Below are 13009 nucleotides of genomic sequence, written 5' to 3'. Positions count from 1 at the left end.
TACTAATTTAAATGTCTACGCAAGGTGCAGGGCAAGAATGATTTTCCCCCAGTCCATTTAAATAAAAATGTGTGAAAAGTTGAATGAATGCTGGCCAGCCTCTGAGAAACGAGTGAAGGGAAGGAGGGTCCTTGTGGGCCTCTCCCCCAACTCATATTGTGCTGGGGGCCAGCCATCATCCTGCTAGTACCTAAATGATATACCTTTTGGTCCCCAGTGGAACTCTGAGCAGGGCCAGCTCCAGGCCACAGAGCACCAAGCGCGTGCTTGGGGTGGCATGCAGCGGAGGGCGCTCTGCCAGTTGCCAGGAGGGCGACAAGCAGCTCCGGTGGACCTCCCGCAGGCGTGCCTGCGGAGGGTCCGCTGGTCCCGCGGCTCTGGTGGAGCATTCGCAGGCACGCCTGCGGGAGGTCCACCGGAGCTGCGGGACCAGCGGACCCTCCGCAGCCACATCTGCGGGAGATCCACCGGAGCCGCGGGACCGGCAAGCGGCAGAGCGCCCCCCGTGGTGTGCTACCGTGCTTGGGGCGGCGAAATGGCTAGAGCCGACCCTGACCCTGAGGGAAATGTTTTATACAGAACTGGACTCATCTGAAGAGAAACACCAAGGAGTGGGTGTGAGCTGATACATCAGGGGTTAGGGGAGTGTGTGTAGAAATTGTCGAGGGGAGAGGAAGAAGGAGTAGACTGGGACACATCACAGTGGGTGATATATGGTGTGTGTTTGTGGGAACGGGGGGATCACAAATGGGAAGGAACAGACAATCCTTGGCTATTTTCTCACTTTCTGAAAAACTAGCTCTGTGCATTGGGCAGAGTGTTTTCAGCTGGGGATGACTACACGCCTCCCTTACTAGAAGAAATCACCTTAGAAAATAAGAAGAGATGGACCCTGACCACATTTAGGTCTACATGCAACAGCCACCTCTTCAATAAGGCCTTCTTCCAGAATTACTTCCCTCAAGATCAACCATAATTTGAGAGTTTGCAGAGAGTAGAAGACAAAAAGGAAGAAAAATAAACCCACCACCATACATTCTCCCCAGGAACAAGCAGGAGACTGTGAGAATGCATGGCGAATGTCATTTTTAATTGTTGTACAACACATACATACAAAATGACCGGGGTCTTAGAAATACCTGGTATTTCGACAAGAGAGAATAGATACTGTGCTGAATTCAAAGGTTCTCACATATTTTTACATGCTCCTTACTGAGGCATATTCCCATTGAGCAATGACTAAATTCATAGCTGAAAACTGTGTGAGAAACCCTATAGTTAGCCTCATTTGAATAAGAGCAGCATTCCATCACCATATAGTCAAGTCATCTTCATTCAAAATATCCTTCCCTCTCCATAAAGTTATGCTTCTTCACTCTCGTCTAAAAATAATAAAATAAAATTTTAAATAACCAAATACTAAGTTGGTATCCATCTATGGGTGCCTGACCTGACCAGAAGAAACATGAGTCCACAGAAATAACCAGTCAAAAGAGACACAACCAGTTGATGGGGGAAAGGAAGAGGGAGAAAGAGGGCCAAAAAGAAAGAAATCCTTAAAGCCAAAATATAATATTTCATCAGAAAAACCACAAATTTGTCACCCGTATCTGAAAAAATGGTCAAACACTCCTTCCAAGTTGCAAATTTGATTGGTAAATGTGAGCTTTAAAACATGTGTTGGGTGGGGCAAATAATGCTTGTTAATTTTCACAACCCAAAATTTCAGTCTCACAGGGAAAATAAAAGACCTTATTTGCGAATCTCTGATGTAATTCATGCAAGTGTGTGCAAAAGGGTGTTAAACTCTATAACAGAGGATAAATAAATAACTACAGTGCATGCTGGAGTAGGAGTCAAATGACTATAGGGTTACATTACACAGTTCAGTCAGACAATTGGGTCAGTTAATATATGAGCTAAAGGGTGGGACATCAATCTCTTCAGATGTCTGGAAATTCAGTAATGTGTATACCAAGCAGAGGTGAAAGTAAGCTGGTACGGTCCGGTATGGTGTACTGGCAAGAGCCAGTACACAGCCGATCGTACCGGCAGGGGGCAGCTTTCCCAGACAGGCAATTTAAAGGGCCCGGGGCTCCAGACAGTGGCCAGAACCCTGGGCCCTTTAAATCGCCACCAGAGCCCCGCTGCCGGAGCCCTGGGGTAGCAGTAGAGGCCGGGAGCCCTGGGGCTCTGGTGTAATTTAAAGGGCCCGGGCTCTGCTGAGCCCCGGACTCTTTAAATCACCTCCAGAGCACTGCTGCCAGAGCCCCAGGGTAGCGGCGGCGGCCCAGGTCTCCGGCGGTGATTTAAAGGGCCCAGGGCTCCCAGCCGCCGCTACCACAGAGGAGCCCCAGCCCTTGATTTAAAGGGCCAGAGAATTTAAAGGCCCCATTCTCTTCTGGTTGAGGCCTCACCACTTTCCAGTTGAAGCCCCGCCTGCAGCTTAGGACTTCGGCGTACTGGTAAGTCCTTTAAGTTACTTTCACCCCCAATACCATGTAACATATTGTTGTTCAACTGAACAAAGATGATACACAAAAAACAAAAAAACAACAACAAATTCTTGAAATGTAAGGAAATGAGTAGTATCATTTCAGTTGAGTTGTCCCACACAGTTTCTGTAATGTTACAGCCAGGTTTCATTATAAGATTTGCTAAACTGGCTATCAAATGGAATTTGGCTTGGGAATTATGAAGCATGTGCGATTCCCATTTGGAAACCAGTTGATTGCTCTGCAAAATGGGTTAGATATTTGGCTCCACATAACAGTGAGCTGCAGTGGTTCTAAATCTCCGTCTGATTCTGCATTGCAATTTGTTTGTGAATTAAACAATATCGTTATATTTAATCAGCTTTTAATGTAAGAACCATGTAGCATTGAAACACTAAGTTTCTAAATATTGCCAGGAAAACAGACTATTCTGTACTTTCTTCTCAAATACCTATTTCTTAGCACTGTACACTACAGTATTAGAAAATTACTAAAACTCTTCTAGAATAGGTTAAAGAGTTTATGGTAAAATACCTATTACTCATTAAAAAGAGGCTGACACTTCTATGCTAATCTTAATGATGTCTTATTTTGGAGATCTAGGAAAAATAAGGTTGGATAATTTTTTATATTAAAAGTAAGCTTAAAACAGAACACAGCCACCTGATTCTCCTCTTAGTTCAATACAAATCAAGAGGAATGAAAGAAGGATCAAGCCAACCATGGGTATGTCTACACTTTATTCTGATTTTACATAAACCAGTTTTGTAAAACAGATTGTATAAAGTCGAGTGCACGCGGCCACACTAAGCACATTAATTCGGTGGTGTGCATCCATGGTCCGAGGCCAGCGTCGATTTCTGGAGCGTTGCACTGTGGGTAGCTATCCCGTGGCTATCCCATAATTCCTGCAGTCTCCCCCGCCCATTGGAATTCTGGGTTGAGATCCCAATGCATGATGGTGCAAAAACAGTGTCACGAGTGATTCTGGGTAAATGTCGTCACTCATTCCTTCCTCCGTGAAAGCAACGGCAGACAATCATTTCTCGCCCTTTTTCCCTGGATTGCCCTGGCAGACGCCATAGCACGGCGAGCATGGAGCCTGTTCAGTTTTTTTTACTGTCACCGTATGTCTACTGGATGTTGCTAACAGACACGGTACTGCAATGCTACACAGCAGCATTCATTTGCCTTTGCAAGATAGCAGAGACGGTTATCAGTCGTTCTCTACCATCTGCTGCTGTCATGGGTGCCCCTGGCTGAGGTCGGCCAGGGGCGCAAAGACAAAAATGGGAATGACTCCCCGAGTCAATTCCTCCTTTATGGTATCTAAAAATAGAGTCAGTCCTGCCTAGAATATGGTGCAAGTGTACTAGAGAACCAGAGAACCAGAGAGCACAGCCGCTCCGTGTCAGATCCTGCAGAAATGATGAGCTACATGCCATTCTAGGGGATGCCCCTGCAATAAACCCACCCGTTGCTTCCCTGCTCCCCCAACCCTCCTGGGCTACCGTTGCAGTGTCCCCCCATTTGTGTGATGAAGTAATAAAGAATGCAGGAATAAGAAACACTGAGGTTTTAGTGAGATAAAATGAGGGGGAAGCAGCCTCCAGCTGCTATGATAGTCCAGGCAGGACATTAAAGGGTGGCGGGGGAGAGGAGCCCAGCCTCCCGCTGCTATGATAGTCCAGGCAGTACAGAATCTTTTCTTTACACATGAAAGGGAGGGGGCTGATGGAGCTCAGCCCCGAGTTGCTATGATGAAGATGGTTACCAGCTGTTCTGTACCATCTACTGGGAATGACCGGAAGTCATTCCTATTTTTACCCAGGCGCCCCCGGCCGACTTCGCCTGAGGCCAGCCAGGAGCACTCACAGGCTGATGATGACAACGGATAGCAGTCATATTGTACCATCTGCCACCGGGGAGGGGAGAGGAGAGGATACTGCTGTTCACTGCCACAGCATCGCATCTACCAGCAGCATGCAGTAGATACAGGGTGACATTGAAAAAAGTCAAGAAACCATTTTTTTCCCTTTTCTTTCATGGGGGGGGAGGGGAGTAAATTAACAAGCTATACCCTGAACCACCCCGGACAATGTGTTTGACCCTACAGGCATTGGGAGCTCAGCCAAGAATGCAAATACTTTTCGAAGACTGCTGGGGACTGTGGGATAGCTGGAGTCCTCAGTACCCCCCCTTCCCTCCATGAGCGTCCATTTGATTTTTTGGCTTTCCGTTACGCTTGTCACACAGCACTGTGCTGTGGACTCTGTATCATAGCCTGGAGATTTTTTTCAAATGCTTTGGCATTTCGTCTTCTGTAATGGAGCTCTGATAGAACAGATTTGTCTCCCCTTACAGCGGTCAGATCCAGTATCTCCTGTCTGGTCCATGCTGGAGCTCTTTTTGGATTTGGGACTGCATCGCCACCCGTGCTGATCAGAGCTTCACACTGGGCAAACAGGAAATGAAATTCAAAAGTTCGCGGGGCTTTTCCTGTCTACCTGGCCAGTGCATCCGAGTTCGGATTGCTGTCCAGAGCGGTCACAATGGTGCACTGTGAGATGCCGCCTGGAGGCCAATACCGTCGAGTTGCGGCCACAGTAACCCTAATCCGATATGGTAATACCGATTTCAGCGCTACTGCTCTCGTTGGGGAGGAGTACAGAAACCGGTTTAAAGAGCCCTTTATATTGATATAAAGGGCCTCGTTGCGTGGACGAGTGCAGCGTTAAATCAGTTTAATGCTGCTAAAATCGGTTTCAACACGTAGTGTAGACCAGGCCTATGTTTTCATCCTTTCAATATTTGAGGAGTTTGTTTTACATTCAGATATCTCAAAAGCAATCTCTTTTAAAATGCACATTGCTTATCAGAAAAAAAAACAATAGTTCATTTGAGGTTATCCAGTTGTCAAAGCTAACTGAATAGGGCCTGATTCTGAGCACCTGACACTCAACTGTCACAGAAGCCAATAAGAAGCAAGGGCACTCAGCAGTACACTAATTTATTATCCTATGTATTCAATGTGCTTTAGTTTACAACAGAATTTACACTGGTCCACACCCCAGGCAGCCCACAGATGTTAGATATTGTTATTAGGGCTCTCGATTAATCGCAGTTAACTCACATGATTAACTCAAAAAAATTCATTGTGATTACACAAATTAATCACGATTAATCACCCTGTTAAACAATTGAATACCAATTCAAATTTATGAAACATTTTGGATGTTCTTCTACATTTTCAAATATATTGATTTCAATTACAACGCAGCATATGAAGTGTACACTGCTCACTTTATATTATTTTTATTACAAATATTTGCACTGTAAAAATGATAAACAAAAGAAAGAGTACTTTTCAATTCACCTTATACAAGTACCGCAGTGCAATCTGTTTATCATGAAACTTGAACTTACAAATGTAGAATTATGTATAAAAAAACCTGCATTCAAAATAAAACAATGTAAAACATTACAGCCTACAAACATAAGACCGGGCGTTCCACTGGAAAACTGGATGCCTGGCAATTCTATTCCAAAATATAGTCTCCTGCCATCCTGAAATATACAAAAACACACAGAGTATGAATACAATACTTCCTTTGTAATGTTTTTGTATGGTTTCCCAATTTCAGTATTTTGGAAATATAAAATAGTTAATTTTAAGTTTCCCAAATGTGGTTAGCTGGAAAAATTAGTGTGCACCTGCACACATGCAGACACACACATTAAGAGCCTAATCCTGCACCCATTGAACTCTGTAGAAAATCTCCCACTAGTTTTCTTAGTGCAGGATCAGGCCTTAAGTGTATGTGCATAAGTAGATGCAGACACTCCAACCTAACTTTACGACAATCAGGCTCTTAAATTCCAAGATTTTAGATATATTATGACAATGCTTTAATCCTTTTTTGTCAACTAAAAACAACTGTCAGACTCCAATAAAGTTTACAAACCTTTTAACTCCTAAACTTGCATTGTCATCACCTATCTGCACTAATGGGCATGCTATTTTTATTATAAAGAGTACTCAACAGTTCTTAGCAGCTTCCATTCATATCACATAGCTCACTAGTTCTCTCTCACTCTTTTATACACTGTATTTTCATTTAATTTGCAATAAACAACTTTAGAAATTGGATGCCCCACAGATTCAATGCCAATGTAAGAATAAGAATAAACAACACAGCTGTGTTAGAAATATTTGTATAAAATGCAGTCAGTTTGCTCTGCAGAAGGAAAATACTACATCGCTTAATCACCAATGTATGCATACAATCTGCAAAATATATTTTTGTGGGGATTTTTAACAAATGATGACATATTTGAAAAGTTTAATTGTCTAAATCATTAGTCAGATGAGTGCTCTATAGTTTTGCAGCCTGTATTTAAACTGTGAAGTTATTGATTGGTTAATTTTTTCACTGCTGCTAAGTTGGCACTCAGATATTTTAATAAGCCATCAGTTCAAATGAATGAAATATAAGGATGCAGCTGATGCGACATTAGAATATAAAGTAAAAAAGAACTGGAGCTATAAACATATAGTTGTAGTTTAGGCAGACACACTTTAAAACAAACCCAAATATAATAATTTCTCTGAGTAGACCTTCTCTTGGAAAATGAGGCCTTTCTGCACAATAGAGCTGATGTTATTAAAGGGTCACACTTATATTAGCCTCAGTAGACTCAGGAGGGAGAATAAAGTAGTTGTCTTTTACCAATTGGCCTATATTACACAGCAATATGTCGGGGCATGGGGAAATGTCCTATTTTGTTCCTGCAAGATATGTATGCAAATTGTCAGATGGAATGTACCTTGCCTTGTGGAAGAGTGTTAAACAGTACGGACTAAAGAAAAAAAAACGGGGGGAGAGACACAGACAAAGGCAAGCACATTGTACGCCTGACACGGATCAGCTTCACCAATTAAATTGCTGTCAAGGTCTGAGCTTGACTGAACTTTTTGCATCACTGTTTTCATTTAACCATGTCAAACAAAACGCTGTTATTTTGGGCATAGAAGCAAACAAAATAGGTGCAAAGTAGGTCTCGCCACTTTCAGACCCCAACTATGTGATTTAGCAATGGGGTATGTAAGTATATACAGCAGTACAGATAATACAAGACAGATACAGTGTCATTCTTTTGTGGTACAGCCAAAATATTGTCTGTTGCTCTTGAATCATATGGACAGTGCACACAATTAACCTGTTCCAGAGCTGCATAATATTTGCAGCAATGACGTGTGTTCCTCTAGTCAAACAGAACTCTAGCTAGCTGAAAATGTCTTGTATTTAAGCGAATGATGAATGTTCTATAAAAAGGCAAGGAATATCACAACATGTGTGTTCCGTCAACAGAGGAGGGATTTAGAAAGTGTTAAGAATTCAAGTCAAGCACCATTGAAGGATCCTTGCATTTCAGCATCAGATGATGATGTTCCGAAAAATGCCCCAATATTTTAGAAGTTTGTTATAACTAAGTCAAAACTGGCTGTGTGTGTCTATCCCCTATGGCGAAACTATGAACTCCACCTACTTCCATGCTTATTTAGAGTTCTTTAAGAGATAATTAAACAGATATAAACAGTGTCAAACAGGAGTGGATTGCCTCAAACTCAAGTAATGAAAGTATGTGACCTTTTTCTTCAGAGCACAAAAATACAACAGGAAGAGCAAAGTACAGTATGTCCTTTTCTACTGCCCATGCTAAATCTAATTTAATTTCTCCTCCCTCCTCACACACCCACACTCTATAACATCACATACTGTACCATATGATGAGTTATGTCTAAAGACACCTGCATCTGTTATTAATCAAAATAACTTAATACTTTTCTATCAATATAAGTCAGCTTGCATTATGCCATCATGTTATTTCTATGAATAGAAAGTGAACATTCTGTCCCTGGTCAGAGGTAGCTATGGACATGAACATCAGTATAAGAGCTCCTCCGTGCAGACAAAAAGCATATCCCTTGGTACCAGATGTAATTCTATTCACAGTTCTTCCTAGCATAGATATTGTAGGTGTTCCATGTTAGTCAGTTCTGTTATTACGAACAACCTTTCAGGAACTGAAAAACTGCAGCTTTCCTGTTGAGACTTGTAATCATTATCTATTCAGCTAAAGGATTTACCAGTCCTGCTTGTCCTCATCAGGGGAAAAAAAAATTGATCCCCTTCTTGCTAATCTCTGTGAGGCCTTGCAGAGTGGTCTAAATTAACAATGCATGTAGACATTGTGGGAGATTTCTAATAAAGACTCCTTATAATGGAAGATTGTATTTTCCTTTGAGAACTTAATAATCTCAACCAAAACGTATAGCTGAGAAAGGAACCTGATGTAGTTGTGGCAGTTTGATTATGAAAGACCAACTGTCTTGCCCCCTCCACTTCCACGCACTGTCCTGGTGCATTTATTTAAGCTCCCTATTAGAAAGTTAAGTGTGCACTAGGCTATGCATTACAGAAGAGGCAGATGACCAGTCTGAAAGTGCCTGACAGGTGAAAATGACATATAAAAATGTACTCCTCCAGTAAATTTATGGGACCAGGTAAAGATCACGTCTGTAATACGAAATGGGAAGACAATACCCTGCCTGTCCTAAGGCACCTATGCTGATGTGACACAGTCAGGGGCGGCTCCAGGCACCAGCACGACAAGCGCATGCCTGGGCCGGCAAGCCGCAGGGGGCACTCTGCCAGTTGCTGCGAGGGCAGCAGGTAGGCTGCCTTCGGTGGCATGCCTGCGGAGGGTCTGCTTGTCCCAAAGGCAGCCTGCCTGCCATGCTTGGGGCGGCAAAAGACCTAGAGCCGCCCCTGGACATAGTTCCATTCCCATGTCACTATTCTGGTCTTTGGTGGTAAATTATATTAATTTTATCTTTTATGTTGGATACTTGTATAACACTGAGCAATTGATGAAGCGAATAAAAATATAATCTATGAGACTGAAACTTAAAATTTAGAAATTTTCAACACACTACCCACATGTGTAATGAGCACATATATTCCTTTCCAATATAAAGTAGGACTGTCAATTAATCACAGTTAACTCACACGATTAACTTGAAAAAAATAATCGTGATTAATTGCACTTATAACAATAGAATACCAATTGAATTTGTTTAAATATTTTTAAGTGTTTCTACATTTTCAATATTGATTTCAATTACCACACAGAATACAAAGTGCATAGTGCTCACTTTATATTATTTTTTATTACAAATATATGTACCGTAAAAATGATAAATGAAAGAAATTATATTTTTCAATTCATCTCATACAAGTACTGAAGTGCAATCTCTTTATCGTGAAAGTGTAATTTACAAATGCAGATTTTTTTTTGGTTACATAACTGCACTCAAAAACAAAACAGTGTAAAACTTTAGCACCTACAAGTCCACTCAGTCCTACTTCTTATTCTGCCAATCGCTAAGACAAACAAGTTTGTTTACATTTATGGGAGATACTGCTGCCTGCTTCTTATTTACAATGTCACCTGAAAGTGAGAATAGGTGTTTGCATGGCATTTTTGTATCCAGAGTTGCAAGGTATTTACATGCCAGATATGCTAAACATCCGTATGCCTCTTCATGCTTTGGCCAGCATTCCAGAGCATATGCTTCCATGCCAATGTTAGTTAAAAAAAAATGTGTCAATTAAATTTGTGACTGTACTCCTTGCAGGGAGAATTATATGTCTCCTGCTCTGTTTTACCCATATTCTGCATATATCTCGGATGACGACCCAGCACGCTTGTTTTAAGAACACTTTCAGAGCAGATTTTACAAAATTCAAAGAACATACCGATATGAGATTTCTAAAAATAGCTACAGCACTCAACCCAAGGTTTAAGAATCTGAAGTGCCACACAAAATCTGAGAGGGACCAGGTGTGGAGCATGGTTTTATAAGTCTTAAAAGAGCAACATTCTGATGCAGAAACATCGCCAAAAAAGAAAATCGACCTTCTGCTGATGGCATCTGACTCACATGATGAAAATGAACATGCATCAGTCCGCACTGCTTTGGATCGTTATCAAGCAGAACCCATCATCAGCATGGTTGAAGAATGAAGAGATATATAAATCTTTAACGCATCTGGCACATAAATATCTTGGAATGCCAGCTACAACAGTGCCATGTGAACACCTGTTCTCACTTTCAGGTGATATTGTAAACAAGCAGGCAGCATTATCTCCTGCAAATTGTAACCAACCTTTGTTTGTCTGAGTGATTGGCTGACCAAGAAGTAGGACAGAGTGGACTTGTAGGCTCTAAAATTTTACATTGTTTTATTTTTGAATGCAGGTTTTTTGGTGCATAATTCTACATTTCAAAGTTCAACTTTCATGATAAAGAGATTGCACTACAGTACTTGTATGAGGTGAATTGAAAAATGTTTTGTTTTTTGCAGTGCAAATATTTGCAATCAAAAATAAAGTGAGCACTGTACACTTTGTATTCTGTGTTGTAATTAAAATTAATGTATTTGAAAATATAGTAAACATCCAAAAATATTTAAAATGAATGGTGTTCTATTTGTTGTTTAACAGCATGATTAATCACACAATTAATTTTTTAATCACTTGACAGCCCTAATATAAAGCCATCTGTGGCTAGTTCTATGTCATCTGGTCTCCCACTGATGAGTTTCCATAACTAAACATGTGTACAAGTTATATATATATATATATATATATATACACACACACACACACACACACACACATATAGTTTGTGTGTCTCTCTCTATATATATTACATAGACCAACCCTACATTAAAAGTGCATTGTTTGTAAAGTCAAGCATTCAAAAGTTAGGAAATGCCAGAAGTAAGACTGCCTGTGCAACCTTAATTAGTCCTCCTTGTCCATATATATGATGATATATTTTTAATGATATGATAACATACTATTGTTTCCAATCTGAACAGTTTAGCAAAGCAATAAGCAACTGAAAACAGTGGCAATCTTAATTGCAGGCAGTGCTACAAGTCTCGCCTATAACATATAAATTTGGTTAGATTAAGGAAATTTAACACTAGAACACATTTTAAATACACAGGATTGTATATATATTCAAGAAAGTGATGTGGGGAACTGATCAATTAATTTAACCAAATAAACATTCCTCCAAGTACCTTTCAAAGAAATGCCACCCACATCACAGGTTGAAGAACCTGATGGGGCCAGAGTGAAAGGGCAACAGTCCCAGTAGCAAGGGAAGAAGAGACAATAGGTAGCTCCTGGGAGTCTCTGGCACCCACTGGCCAGCTGTGGGGAGGGGTGCTGATTAGCCAGCATTCTCAAGCTCCCAGGATTTAGCCCAGAGAGGGGCCATGTGGAGCCTCTTTTAGCTGCGTTCGAGCAGCCCACCCAACCCACCTGTACTGTCTGTCAGTCTAGCTGCTTCCCTGTTTAGAGGGTCAAGAAGGAATTTTCTCTCCATGTGCCAATCAGCAGAAGAACAAGGAGTTTGTTGCCTTCCTCGCAGCACTTTCAAGCCACAGTCGGTTGAGTAGGAAGGTGTTACTAACTGAGGTACTGGGTGGTGTTTATTCGTCACAACTTGCGCCTAATTTCCAATGTGGTTAAGAGAATAAAATGAATGATTCCCAGAGGTAAAAGACCTGGGATATTGGTGATGGATGTTGGGCTTGTGTGATAGGGTGAGGCCTTATGGCCTATGTGGGCTGAAGTCCCCACCCTGTTGCACCACAGAGAGAGCTGAGTCCTGGGCGGTAGACTCACAAGAGCCTACTTTGTGTTATCAGTTACATGTTAAGGAGCCCTGTAACCCTGGCACCCGTTATGAGTTATATAGAATCATTAGACTGGAAGGGACCTTGAGAGGTCATCTAACCCAGTCCCCTGCTCATAGCAGGACTAACTATTACTAGACCAGTGTTTCCCAAACTTGGGACGCTGCTTGTGTAGGGAAAGCTCCTGGCAGGCTGGCCGGTTTGTTTACCTGCCTCATCCACAGGTTTGGCCGATGGTAGCTCCCATTGGCCGCGGTTCGCTGCTCCAGGCCAATGGGGGCTGCGGGAAGTGGCCGAGGGACATATGTGTATGTGTATGCAAATAACTGTTCCTAAGTAGAGTTCTTTGCATTTGTCCATATTGAATGCCATCTTATTTACATTGGACCATTTCTCCAGTTTGTCCAGATCATTTTGAATTTTAATCCTATCCTCAAAAGCACTTGCAATCCTTCCCAGTTTGGTGTCATCCACAAACTTTATAAGGGTACTGTCTATGGCATCTCTTAGGCCGGTGCCAAATTATTATGAATTGCTGTGACTGATATGAACAAACGTGGCACGCATAAGTTTGGTATGTCTTGGTATGTCTGAACTTGCTAAAGGATTCTGGCAGCAGGATTCTCTTAGCATTAGATAAATGATGTGGAAAATTACTGGAAGTGCTGAAACTGTATTTGAATAGTTAATAACACTTCGATCTGCATTCACGTTTTAACACTGAACTTTAGAATA

General features: G+C 41.6%; 1 protein-coding gene across 2 annotated transcripts in view; it reads right to left on the bottom strand.

The window, feature by feature from the left end:
* The window catches only part of PCDH11X (protocadherin 11 X-linked), a 970783-nt gene that overhangs the window by 494952 nt on the left and 462822 nt on the right, over positions 1 to 13009 (bottom strand). The window lies entirely within an intron of this gene.

The sequence above is a fragment of the Gopherus flavomarginatus genome, chromosome 8 (assembly GCF_025201925.1).
Source record: "Gopherus flavomarginatus isolate rGopFla2 chromosome 8, rGopFla2.mat.asm, whole genome shotgun sequence".
NCBI classification, from domain to species: domain Eukaryota; kingdom Metazoa; phylum Chordata; order Testudines; family Testudinidae; genus Gopherus; species Gopherus flavomarginatus.
Note: the sequence above shows the minus strand (reverse complement) of the source record. Positions and strands in the feature narration are given on the sequence as shown.